Consider the following 19,192-nt stretch of genomic DNA (forward strand, 5'->3'; position numbering starts at 1 on the left):
GGCAGGTCAAGGCAGCTGGCCAGCCCACAGGACCGGTCGGACCGCTCTAGCCGACCGGTCAGACCAGTGTCCCGGATTGGTCTGACCGCTCAGAGCAACCGGTCAGACCGGTCAACCCTGAGCCTGAGCAGAAGGCCGAAGAAGTGGTTTCTACTTCAGTTTCTGGCTCACCGGAGGTTCCAGCAGCTCCTTCAGCAGCAGAGGACGAGGAGTTGGTGGATTACGAGGCTTCTCCGGAACGCACAAACATGGAGATCAATGTTGTGCGCTTTTCTGATGACTACTGGGCGATTCCGGAGGAGGAGACCGCACATCTAGACTTTGGCCCCGCGAAGCTATATTTCCGAAGCCCAAGGATTCAGACAACCACTTGAAGGCTCTCTATATGAGGGGGCACATTAACGGAAAGCTAGCTTCTCGTATGCTTGTGGATAGTGGGGCAATTGTGAACTTGATGCCATATTCACTCTACAAAAAGCTCAGCGGGACGGACGAAGAGCTCATCAAGACGAACATGACGGTCAGCGGCGTTGGAGGAGGTGATCCCATTGGTGCCAAGAGGGTTGCTTCAATGGAGTTGACCGTTGGGAGCAAGACGGTTGCGATGGCGTTCTTCGTCTCTGAGGTGCAAGGTAACTTCAACCTTATACTTGGACGTGATTGGATTCATGACAATCAGTGTGTACCATCTTCCTTGCACTAATATCTTATTCAGTGGATCGGCGATGAAGTTGAGGTTGTGCATGGTGACACCTCTTCTTTCATTGGAACCACCGATTCTGAGCTCATTGGTGCACATGATCACATCAAGTGCTTGTCGGGCATGGACTTGACCGATTACGACTTGATCAGTTGCGCCAAGAAAGGTTTTGTCTCTGCAGTCCTAAAGCCGATGGAGAATCGGCTACATTTACTTTTATGATGCAGTAGGACAATGACACAGAGCCGACCGGTCAGACCGCTTCCTCTGACCGGTCTGACCGGCCGAGGCCGACCGGTCAGACCGGTGTGTCAGACCGGTCTAGTGCAGAGTGGCTGAAGCAGCGTATCGAGCACTATCGGGACAAGGCGAACGATATGTGCGAAGCTATTGAAGACTTGGATGACTTAGATAAGTTAGGCCAAGATTTTATGTCGGCTGATCCTTTAGAAAAGATAGATATTAGAGATGGTTCTATTTCTAGGCCGATTTTTATAAATGCAAACTTATCGGATGATTGTAAAGCCGATTTAATAAAGTTATTAAAAGAATATGTCTATTGTTTTACATGGGAATATTCTGAGATGTCTGTTTTGAGTCGTCATTTGGTTGAGCATCGGCTGCCGATTAAAGCCGGTTTTAGACCATATAAACAACCTTCTAGGCGTTTTAATCCTATTATGTATGACCGAATAAAAGAAGAAATTAATCATTTGTTAGATACTGGATTTATTCGGTCTTGTCATTATGCGGAGTGGATCTCTAATATTGAGCCCGTTGAGAAGAAATATTCGGGCAAGATTAGAGTATGCATTGATTTTAGAGATTTTAATAAAGCTACTCCTAAAGATGAATATCCTATGCCTATAGCCGATATGTTGATCAATGAGGTTTTTGGACATCGTGTTATCAGTTTTCTTGATGGTAATGCGGGTTATAATCAAATTTTTATGGCCGAAGAAGATACGTCTAAAACGGCCTTTAGATGTCCTGGTTTCGTTGGTTTGTTTGAGTGGGTTGTCATTACTTTTGGTTTGGAAAATACTGGTGCTACTTATCAAAGAGCTATGAATTTTATCTTCTATGATTTACTTGGTATTATATTGGAGGTTTATATTGATGATATTATGATTAAATCGGCTGGCTTGACTCATCATTTGGCTGATTTAAGACTTGCTCTTGAGAGGATGCGTCAGTATGGATTGAAGATGAACCCGCTCAAGTGTGCTTTTGGAGTATCGGCTGGAAAGTTCTTGGACTTCATTATTCATGAGAAGGCCATAGAGATTGATCCAAAAAGAATTAAAGCCATGAAGAAAGTAGAGGCTCCTGCTTGCAAGAAAGAATTGTAAAAATTTCTGGGCAAGGTGAATTACTTGAGAAGATTTATATCTAATTTGTTCGGAAAGATAGATGCTTTTACTCCTATTCTTCGGTTGAAGAACGAAGCTGAATTTACTTGGGGGGCAGAACAGCAAGAGGCTTTTGAGAAGATCAAGAAGTATTTGTCTTCACCACTGGTTCTCAAGGCACCTAAGAGAGGTATTCCTTTTAGGCTTTATGTGGCTGCAGAAAACAAGGTTATTGGTGCTGTTTTGACTCAAGAAACCGAAGGAAAGGAGTATGTTATCACATATGTTGGCCGACGACTTATTGACGCGGAAACAAGGTATACATTTATTGAGAAATTGTGCTTATCATTATATTATGCTTGTACCAAATTGAGGCATTATCTTTTATCAAGTACTTGCATAGTTACTTGTCAAGCCGATGTTATTAAGCATATGCTACAAAAGCCGATTTTGAGTGGTAGAATCGGAAAGTGGGATTACGCGCTTGTTGAATATGATTTGGCCTATGAGTCTTTGAGAGCTATTAAAGATTAAATTGTAGCGGATTTCATTATTGAACATCGGATTAATGATGAGCATAATTTGGAAGTTGGCTATATTACTTGCACACCATGGAAATTGTTCTTTGATGGATCGACTTGTGATGATGGACAAGGGATTGGTGCCGTTCTAATTTTCCCGAATGGTACTATTTTTGAGTTCTCAAACCGGTTGGAAGAAGAGCGCACGAATGACCAAGTTGAATATGAAGCACTTCTATTTAGTTTGGAGTTCTTGGAATCAATGGGCGTTAAACATGTAGAAGCTTATGGTGATTCACTTCTGGTGGTGCAGCAAGTATTCAAGGTATGCCAATGCTATAACGGATCTTTAAATGCATATCTTGATGGATATCTTGATATTAGCTCTTGCTTTGATGAATTTGTAATCCGACATATTCTAAGAGATAGTAATAAGAAGGCAAATGCTCTGGCTCAGCAAGCATCTGGCTATGATGTTATTAAAAAATATTTTAACATGAGAAAGCCAATGCGAGCAACAGCAGAGTTACTGGTTCTGGACGAACCGGTCAGAACAGATGCCCCGACCGGTCTGACTGCCCAGACCGGTCTGACCGGTCTAGAAACCGGTCTGACCGGTCGCCCTGCTGAAAACAGCGAGTCGGGTGCCACTTCCAATTCCAAAGGGAAGTCCGAGTTTGCTGATTAGAGGATGCCTATTGTGACATATTTAAAGGACCCTGGTCATGGTGCTGTTGGCGCTCCTTAAGTATCCATTTTATCCCCTATTTAACTTTGATAATGGCATGAATTTAATATCAGAATTACTAACCGTCCTAACCTCGGCCCAATTATTGGTCGTTTTTGCGTTTGCATATATATTTTGGAGGTACTTCGTTTTTGAAGGTTTTTGACCAATTTTGGAGCATGAAATTACGAGGCCCACGATCACGTGATGACACGAAGAAAGACGAAGGCCAAAGCCCGAACAAAGGATCGAAGGCCATGATGATTAGAGGCCCGTTCATGCACATCCGCCCTCCAATGAAGCCCAAAGGACAAAGCCCACAAGATAAGATCAAGATACTTCGGGGCTAAGCAAAGCAAAGGGATATTTAAGGAAGGATTTTTCATCCTATTCTTTTTCTCGAAGATAACGACGTCTAATGGGGTGCAATCGTGAAAGGCATAAACTCTAGAAGATTCTTGAAGACTTGGGGAGAAAGAAGGACACGAGACGGCGAAGGAATGAGCTAGGCCGGCCGGCCTAGACCCATTGGGCCAGCCGGCCCAGCCCTTTTTTAGGTCGGTTCGACCTCCCCTTTGACCTAGGGTTCCCTGAGGCTATTTAAAGACCCCTCCCCAAGGTTCATGCAAAGATCAATTCGGAAGACGACGTCAAGGAGCAGAGAAGATAGAGGGACACCTCTCGGAGAGCCGAGGGTCGTGCTAGTTGTCTAGGGTTTGCCCTAGCCGACGTGGGAACCTTGCAAGGAAGACCACGTCGGAGTTCTAGAGCTAGGATCATCAAGATCAAGGTAGGGCCCCGGTTGTGATCTTGTGATGTACAATCATTCATGGTGAAGTTATTTGTGATTCCGAATGTTTAGCGATCATGTTCTCTCTTTCGATTTTGTTCTTTTCTTTGGGTTTGCTTCATCCTAGATCTATTATCGAGATAGATCGCTTAGCATGATCTTGTAGTCATGGTGGCTAGAGGTTCATGGCGGAACTACCAAAGGGGGTTCGACTTGCTTCAAGGTACTTTTGTCGAAAGGGGTGGCGTTGTGACAGGACGTTGCCACTAAGTAGGTGGGGTATCGAGGGATCGGATTGGAGATTTTGAGTTTAAAGATGCTTTTCATTGAGATTCACATCTACCTTACTTCACTTCATCTAGCCGGAACAACATATGCATGATCTAGGTGATCTAGATTGGTTATCTCTAACTTTCTCTCGTTACCTTCGGTGTTTGTCGTTTTTAGTAGATTAGATTCGTTTTTCACCATCTCAACACAAAGGAATCTCTATGCTAGTAGATTGTTTCTTGTCTCTTTGGTTCCGTGGATTGATAAACCTTTGGGGAATACTCTAAGGGAAAAGCTACACGAAACCGTGCGCTTGCGGTATATAAATCGGGGACGCTAAGGAGCGTCAACAGGTGCAGAGAGGAGTATTCGGCGTTTGGCATTTAAATACATTTTGATCGATGATGAGCTTTATTGTCGGACCGCCGAAGATTTACTTCTCAAGTGCTTAGATTTTGAACAGGCCCGTGTTGCTATGGGAGAAGTTCATGAAGGCATCTGTGGTACACATTAACCGGCTCTTAAAATGAAGTGGTTACTTAGGAGAGCCGGTTTTTATTGGCCGACTATGATGGCGGATTATTTTAGATATTATAAAGCGTGTGAAGAATGTCAGCAATTTGGTAATGTTCAATTGGTGCCTGCTGCGTTATTGCATCCTATTATCAAGCCATGGCCATTCCGAGGTTGGGGGTTGGATTTCATTGGACAGATTAATCCCCCTTTTTCAAAGAGACATCGCTTCGTGTTGGTTGCTACGGATTACTTTACTAAGTGGACCGAAATAGTTCCTTTGAAGAATATGATGCATCGGGAGGTAATTGAGTTTATTACATAGCATATTATTCATAGATTTGGTATTCCTCAAACTTTGACAACGGATCGAGATTCATCTTTTATGTCAAAAGAGGTACGTGATTTTGCCGAATCATATAAAATTATGATACTCAATTCATCTCCATACTATGCTCAGGTCAATAGTCAGGCCGAGTCTAGTAATAAGATCTTGATAAAGCTCATCAAGAAGAAGATAGAAAAAATCCCAGGAGGTGGCATGAGGTGTTATCTGAGGCATTGTGGGCTCATCGTATATCTAGACATGGTGCTACTAAAATTACTCTTTTTGAGCTTGTTTATGGTCAAGAGGCCGTTTTGCCAGTTGAGGTGAATCTGGACGCTTATAGATTGGCTAAACAAAATGACATTTCTGCTGTTGATTACTATGACTTGATGATGGACAATATTGATGAAGTAAGCGACTAGCGGATGCAAGCGTTAAAAGAAATTGAGAAGGACAAACTTCGGGTGGCTAGAGCTTACAACAAGAAGGTAAAAGGTAAATCTTTTCAGGTTGGTGAGCTGGTTTGGAAGACTATATTGCCTCTTGGGACAAAGGGTAACAAGTTCGGCAAGTGGTCGCCAAGTTGAGAAGGACCGTTCAAGATTGTCAAAGTTATCTTCGGGAATTCATATATGGTGGCGACAATGCAAGGAGAGCGTCTTCCAAGAGCTCTTAATGGAAGATACTTGAAGAAATAATATCCCAGCGTGTGGCAAGACGCTTGAAGAAAGGAGACGGCCGATTTAGAGTATCGCCCTTAGCATTATTTTTAGCCTTGAATATTTTGTGTAAATAGACTACCTTTTGGTACTTGCTTTTTAGTTTGCAAAGCTCACTAAAAATCAGGGGGCCATATGTTAGCAGCTAAAATTGGCATTGCCGAAGGCCGACTGGTCTGACCGGTCGGGCCGACCGGTCAGACCAGTTTGGTCCTGTGTAATTCGAATCAGGTTAGATCTGAGTTGTAGAGTCCGTTTGTAACTCGATTTGGAAGGGGTACGTCCTACCCGGCCTATAAATATAAAGGTCACGGCCGATTGAGGTCCATCTACCCAATCGAATCAATCAATCTATTATTTTTCTATTTTTCCTCAAACCCTAGCTTTTCCAACCTCGTGCTGTTCTTTGCTCGTCTCGACGGCGTTCAAGGACGTCTTGAGTGGCCAGCCGACCTCAAGACAATCCTAGATCTGCGAGCTCCGACGGGTCCCTCCCGACCTCGTAGTTTTAAGTCTTCGCGAAGCTACTCTGCGTCCGACCGGTCGCTGGGGTACTTCGTCTGATTCTGATCGTTGCAATTCTGCGCGTCCTAGCGCTTGTGTGTTGGCCAATTCTACATCAACACAGCCATGCCAAATTGGATCGGATTTTCAGAGAGCGGCCGGAAGGAGCAGAGTAGCCGCCGAGCCGGGCGCCACTTGGGGCTCGAATGCCATTGCCATGGCCAGCGACCCCGATGTCATCCTGGTGCTAGCGGTACCCAATGGAATAGGAGAGGGAAGGGATCGGAATTGGATTGGATTTGCAGAGAGCGGAAGGGGCAGAGTAGTCGGGCTGCAGGAATCGCATCACAGAGGAAGAGGAAGGAAGATTGCAACGAAGAACGCTCCAGTCAAGGGGCTGCGTTGGTTAAGGTGGATCACTATCGCCGGCTGGGTTTCAAGAAAATAATAATTTTACTGGTCTTTGTTTGTGCTGAGAGTGCAAAGACTAATCCATCCAGAAAAGTTTGCTTTTCTTGGAAAAATTATCAACAAGAATGCTCCTGGAAATAAATCTTAAACAAATATTTGTGTATGTGTTGTCTCATGTAGGATGACTGACCATCGACCCCGATGAACAACCTAAAGTTGTTTATTTTATATTATGTATAGTTTAGTTTTCACATGCAAAGCACGGGCTCTTGTTAAGTATTGGATTTGAAGCGAAAGGACTCGTAGCATAATGGTTACAAGGTCCTCGGTAGCACCGCTAATGGTTACAAAGGCCTCGGTAGCACATCAGGTCCTGGACTCGACTCTCTGTGGAAGTGAGTATTCTAGGATTTAACGGCTTTGTATTTTCATTAGTACACGATGTTTTCGTCAACAGTGAGACACCTATGGTGACTTTGTTAATCTCGAAAATTTGTCGGCTCAGTCTTCGAAGATGGTTATAGGGAAGAGTTTGTGTACTTGCATCTATAAGGGTGAGTGTGCGTGTGTTGTGAGTGTTTGAGTTGTACTGTGCAATCTAAAAAAAATATAGGATCGGGAAATAAATAGAACACTAAAAAGAAATGAATGGAGGGCAATAAAAAGTTGCTAGTTTCTTTCTTTCACATGATATATACGTATCCAAAATAACCATATTTTTTAAAGTTTAACATAAGTCAAACCATCCTAAATTACAAACAAACACCGTTGTATATATTACGAAATAAATTTCAGATTTAACTCTTTGATGACTAATTTTGCTTGTACTATGATTCTATGATACATGCAACTCTATTAACTTTTTGTGCTCATCTATATCTTCACGTGGCAACGTATAGATATGTTGCTAGTCGTACCAATAATAAGTGGAATAAAACAACAACGTGTCGGCTCCACTCTGGATAAGAATAACATTGAATCCTCGGTTCCAACAATAATATATCAGCTAGCTCTTATGTTTTCATATCAAAAATTTTTAATGAGATGTTAGGGATCGCCACCTCCGAGAAGGCCTTAAATGTTAGAATAAAGTTCGAAGGTAGACCGGACGCTTGACAGTGACCTTCGGACACTAACATAACCCTCTCAAAAATACTTTCTATTGTATTTTGCCTCGCAGAAAGAAGCGCGAGGGATCGAAGATTCCGGACGAGCCTCGCAGGAGGAGCGAAGGTCCTCGGGAACCTTCGAGCCTAGAAGAAAGGCCTGCGTCGTGCAACCTCCGAAGGCGCGGAGGTGGCACCCAAAGGTGACGACACAAGAAGAACATGACCTAGGAGACGGAGGTTACCATTGAGACCGCATGAGAAACGTAAAAAATGTACACTCCAACATACGGAAATGCCCAGAAGACCAGAGAATCTTCCAAATATTTTGAGTAGTTAGGGCTATTTCCGAAAACATTGTGACGGAGGCTGGGGTATAAATATCCCCACTTATTTTCATTGTATGTGGTTGATTTTTTGGAAAATACAGTCGGTTTTTACACCTCTAACTTCAAGTACATGAATCACCTTCTTTTATGTCTGGGCTTCGCAACATGTGAAAGAGAGAAAGTGTACTACCTCATCTTCAAGAACAGATCATGAAAAAGAAAATTAGCTTCATATTTTATTGATGAATGCTTTATTGATAAAAGAACATACGGGAGATCCAAGATGCTTAATCAATATGTTATCAGTCAAATTATTTGAGATATAATCTTTTTGTTATCTCTTTTATGAAATAAATGAATGAGATTAAAGTTAGTGCACTAAACTAATAAATAATTGGAGCCGCGTGGGGTCCCGATGACCTGTCTATTGCACACGACTAAAGTCTCGTTTGAACTAGGATCAAACTCTAGATATAAACATTAGTCTATTAGGTGATCTAAACAGGTGGACAAAAATATAGACTAAAGTTAGTTGCACCGCAACTAAAATTTAATCCATTAGTCCTCAAAATTCACCTAATTTGGACTAAACTTAGAGAATTGTGAGAAGACTGAACTCCATATCACAATAGGCATCCAGGCAAAGCAACAGCGAAATTACATGGGCAAAAAATATATTTCTATATTTTTATATATATCACATCTAAAATTTCGTCCATGAATGCAAACAGATATGAATTAAAATTTAGTCATCTAAAATTTAGTCCCAACAAAAATTTAATTGGTTCCTAGTGGTCCGGCGGCATTACACTATAAAAAATGATTTGTAGGGACGTCCATTTTTTTATGAGCAGCCTAAAGGCTAATCCGCTTCTACAAATGGAGCGGGATTATTATAGCAATTCAGACATTCCTGAAAATGTATTTTTAAGGGCGACTGATAGTACCACAAGTTTCTAGAAATGGCCACAATTTTTATGGACGTATGACGTATCTCCCGCCCCTAAAAATACATTTCTAGGGGCAGGTGATGGTGTAACCCGCCCTAAAAATGATTTTCAGAGGCGAGAGATGGCATGACCCGCCCCTACAAATGGTCTCACGCAAAAAAAATCATAAGTTTCCATATGATCATGGATGAAGTCAAACTTTATACCAAAATTGTAGAAGTTGACGAGATCTAGAATTTTAGTTGATGAATTTTTATTTAAGATCATTTAATACTTAAAAAATATTATAAGTTCTCTAATTTAAAATCTAAAAGTTTGATTTTTTTCCAAACAACATCGGATCTAGAGTAGTTCCATTTCAAAGTTGTAACGCTAAGATCTAAAATTTATAGTTTGTAAATTATTTATTTAATATTATTTAGGATCACAAGATCGTTTACTGGTTGTGCCCTACGCATGGATATGACTATATAATATCTTATACAACTGAAGCCATACTTTGAGATTTTCATAATCTTAACCTTTATATAAATTAAAATTTATTTGGCATATTTTTTCTATATATAGTTCTTAATAACTATAATATAAAAGTTTCACTTTTTTATTTATTTTGCTATATTTAAAGATTCAAATAATTTTTTGGAATAAAAAAATATTTCTAGGGACAAGTGTGGCGTCTCCCGCCATTGGATATGGATTTATAGGGGTGGGTAATGGCATCATCCGCTCCTACAAATTGATTTTATTATTAATACAAAAGAATAGAATATGTTATAGAGTCACAAGTGACGGTGTAGTTGTCACACCCTGAAATTATTGGATTTCAGGATGTGATTAAAAGTAAAGATAAAGTAACGATTTTCTCATAACTTTAAAATTTTCCCAATATTTATTCTCTTTACAAGAAATATGCATATAACTAGCTATTTTTCTAAATTAAATAGGGTTATCCGGTTTGCCTTGCATTCATGTTGTTTGCATTGTTTTATTGCCTGTTGTTCAATTTGAATTTGAATTTGAATTTGAATTGAGTTTGTTTGATTCTATCTCAAATTTCAAAAACATTTCCTTTTCCCTCCTTGTTTTCAGCCTAGCCCAACTTCTTACTCTCTCCCTTTTCTTTTTTCTTCCCCTCCGCTCGGCCCAACAGCCGGTCCGTTACCAATCTCGCGGCCCAATCCGCCTCCCACTCTCCTCTCTCTTTCTCTCACCGCCAGGCGGGCCCTGCCTGTCGGGGTCGCTTTCTTCCCCGTGCCGAGCTCGGACTCGAGCAGAGTCCGACCAACGCCCGGCTAGCCCTCGCCTTGTGTGACCCGCATGCCAAAGCCCCGTCCCCGCCCCTATTTAAGCACTGCACGACCCTCCTTGGACCCCCTTTCTACCCGCGCCGCCGCCTTATCCCCAAACCCAAGCTCGCATCACCGCCATTGGTCGAGCTCAGCCGCCGCACGCGTCTCGCCGCTCTGCTGCTTTTCCTTCGAGTTTGACAGCTGTCGGAGCTTCGAGTCTAGGTGAGGGTGCTCGCCGATCTCTTTTCCCCCACCTTTCCCCTCTGTTCCTCTCGGAATACCTCGCCGGAGCGAACCTCAGCGACCCGCTCTACCTTTTGCCGTCGAGCACACCCTCAACCGCGTCGTCACCCCTTCCTGAGCCCCTAGTTGCGTTCGCGGTGCCACCCTCTACCTCCCAGGCCAGATCCAAGCCAAAACCATGGCCGGGATCACGAGTTAGCGATTCTCCGGTGAACCTCCGGCCATGCGCCGCTGCAAGGCCTTGCCGCCGATGTCTAGCACTGCCACCCGCTCGGCCCGATCCATCCTGAGGCACCCAATTCCAATCCAACGGCTCGGATTAGATCTAATCTAGGTCAACAGCTTTATACCGGTCAACCCTCGACCACTTTGCAAAAAATCCCCTCTGTTTTTACAAAATTAACCCGCAATCCGTGTTAGTTCAAAAGTATTTACAAAACAGCCCGTTTTCTTCTGTTTTAACCCCTATTCTTTTATAAAATCCATCCTGCCATCCAGGAGCCCTAGTTTTGCATGCTAACCCCCAAAGTTTAGGTTTAATTTCCTTTTGGCCCTTGGTTTCTATTACGAGAGCCCTTTTCCTTTCAAATCTTTTATAGATAAACCCCTGGAACCATGTTTTGGTCATAACTTTTCTGTTTTAACTCCGTTTTCGACGATTCTTGCGCTCACGTGATCCTTGCAACTTGTGCAATAGCTTTACCAGCTTGTTATCTTCTGTGAGCATAGTTTGCTATATTTTGCAAGTCTTTTCTGCTAGCCCTTCACATCTACGTTTAATCACGACTAGGTCCTTTGATCACCGTCTTGCCCACAGATTCGCCGTTTTAGCTCCGTTTTAGTTAGTTCTTGTTGCATTAGCTTTTTTTAGATGCTCTCACATATATGTTCTCTAATTAATTGTTTAAATAGTGTAATATCTACATAGACAATTAAATAGAAAATTTGACTAAGTTTTACTTCGATTTTATAAATGCAAATATAAAGTGAGTTAATTATAATCAAGGATATTTCTTTTAAAAGTCCTTTACATGTGTTTTCCAATTAATACAAATGAAGATCGTAGTTTCTGTTTCTTTTCAACTCTAGCTTTATTTTCCGCGTTTCTTGCGCTCTCGTACCCGTAGCAACGAGCCCAATCCTTCCATAGGCTCTTTTAAGCCTTTCTTTTGTTTTGGTGCATTGTTCTTAGTTGTACTTACTGTTTGCTTTGTATATTGCCCGGCGTTCAAAAACAGATCTGCAGAAGTCTCGGGTGAACTACACCGACGCAATCAACCGGCGTTCAAACCCTACGCGTCGGATCAACCGGTGTTAAAGAAAATCGCGGGCCCACCTGTCATATATGAGTCTTCCCGCGGACGCCTGGCTTTCTTCCTCTCTGTTTCGCCCGACTCCAGCCGCCGCCGCTTGCCCTCGATCTCGCACCGCCGCTTGCCTTCACGCCGCCGCCGTACCTCCACACCGCCGCCGTGCGCCCGCGCTGCCACCACCGTGCGCCGGTCTCGCACGCTCACCGCACCGCCCGCGCAACCGCTTGCGCCGCCTGCGCGCGTAGCCGCCGCCGCCGCTTGCACTTCGCCCCTGCGCCGCCCGCACGTGTCTCCATCGCCAAGCGCCGCCGTACTCCACGCCATCCACGCGCTCAGAGCCGCAGCTTCCACACATCGAGCAGCCCACGCAGCCGCGCCGCCTTCGCTTTCTCACGCTGCAACAGCACCCAATCAGCGCTCACCAGGTGTTCGAGTTTTTGACTGATAGAGATGGGTCGCGAGAAGAGGAAGGGGAAAGAAGTAGTTGTCGAGAAGCCCGCTCGCAAGCGGACTCGTGCAGAGAAGGAGGCCGAGAGGGCCGAGATGGTGGCCAAGGCCGCCGAAGAGCAGGCATCAGGCCGTGCTCGTCCGTTCCAGATCAGGGAGGACCCCAGAGGCAGAGGCAGAGGCAGGGGTATGGGCAGAGTGAGAGGTGCCAGGGCCACCAGAGCCGCGACAGCAGCAGCAGCGATAGATTCAGATGGTTCTGACTCAGAGGCAGCACAGTCAGAGGGGCAGAGTTCTCCACAGCAGTCGTCTGAGGAAGGTTCCCCGGCAGCGACAGAGCGTCGCACTGGACCGAGGACTCGGGGAGGACACCAGCCACAGGAGCCCCGTAGGTCAGGAGCAGCAGCAGCTCGCAGAGCCGAGGCCCTAGAGGCCGAGCGCGCAGTGTTCCGTATGGACACTGTTGTGCGTCTGGAGCCAGGTGTGATGCTCCAGAACTTGACCCGAGCCAATGCGGCCAAGGTCAAGAGGCTCAGGTGGAGTGTTGAGGAGGAGGTCTGGTTCCCAGTGACCCGAGACAGCAGAGTCGACAGGAGGTTCTGGACTCTACTACAGGCCAGCTTCTACGAGACTTTCCAGCGGAGGGGCCACCGGATCTTCCAGCACAGGGTTCTTGACTGGGTCTCACTGAGGACAGCCGCAGGGGGAGCAGACGTGAGAGCACACTTCGCTCACTTCAGAGGACTGCCCAGGCTGCTAGAGATGGAGCAGAATCGTTATATCGAGGACTGGGTCAGAGTGTTCTACGCCACAGCTTGGATAGCTCCCGAGCGCAGAGCCGTGCACTTCATGTTTGGAGGGCAGGACTTTGGTTTGTCGAGGGCAACCATTGCTGGTGTACTTGGAGTTGACCTGGTCGACGTCTCGCTGCACGAGAGGGTTTACGGGGACTCAGATCCACCCCGCAGGGCGATGGTTGGCGGGATTGCTCCTTCCCACGAGGCGATCACTCAGTGCTTCCGCCAGCCGTTCCCAGCCTCTTACGCCAGAGTGCCGAGCTTGCTGACTCCAGAAGCTTACGCTGTTCACATGGCACTCCGGAGGACTCTGTTACCGAGGAGTGGCTACCCAGAGGGGTTCACAGGTTTGCAGCAGCTCTTGCTCCTACACATCCTCACTCACGAGCCATTTGATATAGTTGACTTTATTCTGGCTGAGATCGAGGATGTGATCACTGATGGGATGGGTGTGGTGCGACAGTTTCCTTATGCGCACTGGATCAGTTACATATGCTCTATGATAGTGCCAGCAGAGTCACCCATCAGCGCCCCTTACCGTCACGATGAGGCTCCTAGGTTCCCTGTGTACCGACCCACAGCTCCACAGGACAGGAGGAGGGGCAGACACGCAGATAGAGCTGCGATGGCACGACTGTCACCGGAGGTTCAGGCACGAGTGGCAGAGGAGGATGAGGCACTCCTGGCAGCGGAGGCATAGCTTCCCAGGGGAGATGATGAGATTCACTGGTCTGAGCTTGAGTCAGACTCCTCCGACGACGTAGAGTACTTTCCTTCAGCTGCCCCAGCCAGTCACGACCACGAGGCAGGAGGTTCCGGAGAGCCAGCTCCTCCGACTTCAGCAGCTGCTACAGTCTCTGAGTCCCAGGTGACTCAGCCGTCCGAGCTCACTGCACTACTACAGCAGCTCGTGACTCAGCAGAGGGAGGACAGACTTGCTCAGGAGGAGGCCAGGAGAGCCCATGAGGCCCAGATTGCAGCTATTCAGAGAGAGGCAGCCCGAGAGCGTGCAGCGACAGAGGAGCGTTTTGTGGGCCTCATTGACAGAGTTTCACAGAGGACAGACGCTCAGTTCCAGCAGATGCAGCAGGGCATGATGGCGATGTTCGGGATGATCTCCCAGCTTTACTCTCACACCGGACTCGCCCCACAGCAGCAGCAGCCCGGACTTCAGGGTGTAGGAGCACCTCAGCTTGCAGTCACACCAGCTCCTCCTCCTCCAGCCCCCACTGCAGCTCCAGCTACCACAGCGACACCGGAGACCACGTTCACGATGTCCGCACTCTTTGGGTCTGCCGGTCGTCCGCTCTTTTCACCACTGCCAGCGACCACACTCTTTCAGGACTCACTGTCAGCGGTTCAGTCGGTCGCCCTCCCTTCCTCACTTCAGGCAGCACCTTCAGGGGGAGTAGAGGAGTCCCTGCTTCCACAGTCGGCGCAGCCGGCAGCCTCAGCGGTCACTTCTTCAGATATTGATACTTCCTCTGCTGACCCGGTTACGACTTCTACGGATCCTCTACCAGGCAGTGCCAGCACAAGAGCCTCCACGACAGTCACTCCCCCAGTGAGCTCAGACCCAGACCAGCAGCTTCCGTCTGTCACCGAGGGTGAGAGTTCTCCGTACGACGACGACGACCCGGACCGCTTCCTCGCCGTACCACGACAGCACGACCCGTAGCTCGCCTTTTGGTGCTTTGATGCCAAAGGGGGAGAGGTGTTAAGGGGAGGCCTCAGAGTTAGGGGGAGGGTAGAGCTAGAGAGAGCTCGTAGTTATCAGGACTTTGATTCTTTGTATCACATTTGGTGTTAGTTCATGGATATGTACATTTGTCTCTTGAGTATGCCGTTCTTTGAGACATATCTATGGATTTCGTTTGAGCCGTTGAGCTCTTTGGTCCTGCTTTCGAGTTTGCTCGTGTTTATCCTGTTTTATCTTTCTCGCTCTCTCGTTATTTATGTTTGTGTTGTCATCAATCACCAAAAAGGGGGAGATTGTAAGCATCTAGGTCCTCAAGGTATGTTTCGGTGATTAATGACAACCATTATTGTGACTAATGAGTTTGTGCAGCTTAATAGATCATTATCGCTCATTTGGTCATATATCAAAAGAGGCCCCTCAATTTCGGTTATTTCAAAAAGGCGATCTCGGTATTCAACTTATATATGTCAAGGCTAAGGATCTTTCTAGTCCTAAGTGTCACAAGGTTGAGAAGGACACTTAGGTTAGTATAGGTTTTATAGTTTTGTAGTGATCGCACTATTAAGAGGGGTTAAGGCTAAGTAACTTGAGCATGGACATGGTCATTTGAAAATGGATGCACACTATGGTCACTCAGGTTTTTAGAAGTTCAAATAAGTGGTTCTCAAACTATATCTCAAGAATATTTGGATTTTATTCAAGACTCAAATCAGAATAGACAAAATCAGAAAAAGTCTATACACCGGTTTAACCGATGCTCTCAATTTTCTATACGTCGGTTAAACGAAGTTAGCAGAGTCTGGACAAATTCAATACACCGGTTAAACCGACGTGTTTGAATTTAACGTCGGTGCATTAGTCCAGAGTTGGTTTTTCCAGTGCAACTCAAGTTCTATTCACCGGATTAACCGACGCTGTTTGAATCAAGACGTCGGTGCAATTGACCAGTGAGATGGTTTTTCAGAGGAATTCAAAAGTTGTACTCACCGGTTAAACCGACGATAGGTTTGAGTTAACGTCGGTGCAGTTGTCCAGAGACTTGGTTTTTCAGTGGATCAGTGGACAACTACACTCACCGGTTAAACCGATGATACGTCGGTTAATCTGCCCAAGTTGTAACGGCTAGTTTTCAGAAGAGGCAGTTTACATTCACCGGTTAAACCGACGATGACTATTGGAGGGACGTCGGATTAACCGGCGCTACGCAGTTTTCTGGCAGCTTTTCTCCAACGGCTCTATTTGTGTGAGCTGCCTATATATACCCCTCCAATGGGTCATTTCGCCCACTCTTGACACCAGGCAACATCCATACACTCATACTATAGTCAAGAGCCACCTTGAGCTTCATCATTCACATACTTGTGCATTCAATCAATCAAGAAGCAAGATTCAGGACTTGAGTAGAGAGAAGCTAGTGTGCATCCGTTCTTGGTGATCGGTTCTTGCTCAAGTGAAGGCCTTAGCTTGTTACTCTTGGTGATTGGCATCACCTAGGCGATCTTGGTGATCGAGGTGTTTCTCGCGGAGCTTGCCAAGGATTGTGGGAGCCCGGAGAAGAAGATTGTACGTGGCTTGATCTCCACCACGCCGGGATGGTGAACGGAGACTCTTAGTGAGCGCCCTCGTCTCGGTGACTTGGGAGGTGACAATACTCTTTGTGAGTGTCACAACGTGGATTAGGGGTGTGTGCCAACACATCGATACCACGGGAAAAAATCCGGTCGTCTCTTGTCCACTCTCTTTATTCAAGCATTTTCTTTCATGCAATTTATTCATGAGCTTGACTTAGAGATCATAACTTAGCTCTATCTTGCTAGGCTTTACTTTGTTTTATCTCTCTTAGCTTGTGTAGGTAGCTTAGTTATCCGGTTGGTGAATTGGTGCCCTACTAGCATTGCATAGGTTAAGGTTGCTTTACTTTGTTTTAGAAATTGAAAAAAACCCAATTCACCCCCCCTCTTGGTCCATCGATCCTTACAATTGGTATCAGAGCCTCGTTGCTCATTTGGATCATTAGACTTCACCGCCTATAGCTATGGCCAAGATGGGTGGTTCGCCGCCTCACTTCGAGGGCAAGAACTTTGCTTATTGGAAAGTTAGCATGGCCGCATATCTTGATGCGATTGCCCCCGAAGTGTGGTTGGCCACTAAGACCGGGTTCACCGGAACTCCCACCACCGAACAATTAAAATGGAATGCCAAGGCTAGAAATGCAATTTTCGAAGCCATTAGTGAGGAAGTCTTTGCTAGAGTTAATGGCATGGACTTAGCAAGTGATATTTGGAAGGAGCTCATTGAAATTCATGAAGGCTCCACTAAAGTTCGTGAGCAAAAATATCACTTGTTTAGAGCTAAGTATGATTCTTTTAAAATGCTAGCTCATGAAAATTGCAATGATATGTACTCTCGCTTGAATATCATTGTCAAGGACATTAATACACTTGAAATATCCAAAATTGACAGTGCCTCCATCAATCGCAAGATTCTCATGCTCCTCCCGAAGCCCAAGTATAACATCATCAATGCTATGCTTCAAAAGGAGAATCTTGACACAATGGAAGTAGGAGAACTTGTGGGCGAAATTCGCGCTCATGAGATGAGTATCCTTGGTATGTCCGAAGAGACAACTTCAAGCAAATCAATTGCTCTAAAGACCAAGGCAAACAAAGCCCGCAAGCTCAAGATGATCAAGCAAGATTCAAGCTCAAGCAATGAAGAAGATGATCATCATGAAAGCTCATCCGATGTTGAAGATGATGGAGAGCTTGCTCTCATGATGAGAAAGTTCACCCGCTTGAATGACAAGATCAACAAGAAGGGCTTCAACTTTGACTCAAAAAGGGGAATGTTCCGGCCAATGGATGTCAAGAACAAAATTTGCTACAATTGTGGAGAAAAAGGTCACATCCGTCCAAATTGCCCCAAGCCGGACAAAAGAAACAAGGACAACAAGAGCAAGCATCGCCATGATTCAAGCGATGATGAAGAAGAAGAAAGGAAAAACAAAAACAAGAGACTTGGGAAGAAAAAGAGCCATGACAAGAAGACCAAGCTCTTCCCAAAGAAGAAAGGGCACACCAAGAGAAGCTTCTTGGTGGAAAAACAAGAGTGGGTGACCGATATCTCATCAAGCGAAGAGTCAAGTGATGAAGAAGACATAGTCACCATCGCCCTCACAAATGAAGAACCATCACTACCTCCACCTCCAATGTGCCTCATGGTCAAAGGTAACTCTAAGGTATGTGAGAGTGAAGATGATAGTGATGATGAGCTTGACCCTAATGAGTTTGCTAACCTCATTAATGAGTATACATCCATTATCAAGAGGGAAAAGGGCAAAGTCAAGGTTCTTGAGAGCACTCGTGCCAAGTTAGAGCTTGCCCACTCCGATTTGCTTGGCAAGTACAATGACTTGCTCAAAAAGCATAATGAGTCACTTGTACTTGCTAAGCAAGTTGAAGAGAGCCACAAAAAGCTTAAACAAGAGCATAGGGAGTTGGCTCACAAGTATCAAGAACTTGAATTTGCCTATGAAGCAATTGACCCAAGTCTTGAGAACTTTGCTCATGAAACTATTGAGAAGGTCAATGCTTCTACTTCATGTGATGACCTACTCATTAATGCAAATGCTACTAATGCTTTGCCCGAGCTTGCACCTTCTAGGGAAAAGGAATTGATGAATCAAGTTGCAAGCCTCAAGAGTAGTGTGGAGAAGCTCTCAAGAGGAGAATACATCCACAAAGAGATTCTCTTCAACAATGCCCGTGACTATGGCAAGAGAGGTCTTGGTTCATTTCCGGATCCAAACATAGCTACTACTCCTTCTCCGGAGATCAAGATTAGCTTCATCAAGGAAGTTGGATCATATTGCAAACATTGCCAAGTCACCGGGCACCACACTAGGGAGTGCACCTTACCATCACATCCTCTTCCTAAATTACCCAAGAATTACTCTTCAATGTTTCAAAATAACCATTTTCTCTTGAGTAAAGTGAAGGGCAAGGTGAATGCCAAATTCATTGGCAAACTCACTAAGGAGTCAAAGAAGAAGCTCCCCAAGCAACTTTGGGTCCCAAAAGCTCTTGTCACACATGTGTGTAGGTGAACTACAAAGCCGGTGGAAAACATTGGGTACTTGATAGCGGTTGCTCTCAACATATGACCGGCAATGATAGCATGTTCAC

General features: G+C 45.2%; 1 pseudogene; it reads left to right on the forward strand.

Annotated features, from left to right (window-relative positions):
- The first annotated feature begins 604 nt into the window (after window positions 1-604).
- Window positions 605-19,192, forward strand: part of LOC120670427 — a 32,915-nt pseudogene continuing 14,327 nt past the window's right edge.

This window comes from Panicum virgatum, chromosome 4N (genome assembly GCF_016808335.1).
Source record: "Panicum virgatum strain AP13 chromosome 4N, P.virgatum_v5, whole genome shotgun sequence".
In the NCBI taxonomy this organism is placed as follows: domain Eukaryota; kingdom Viridiplantae; phylum Streptophyta; class Magnoliopsida; order Poales; family Poaceae; genus Panicum; species Panicum virgatum.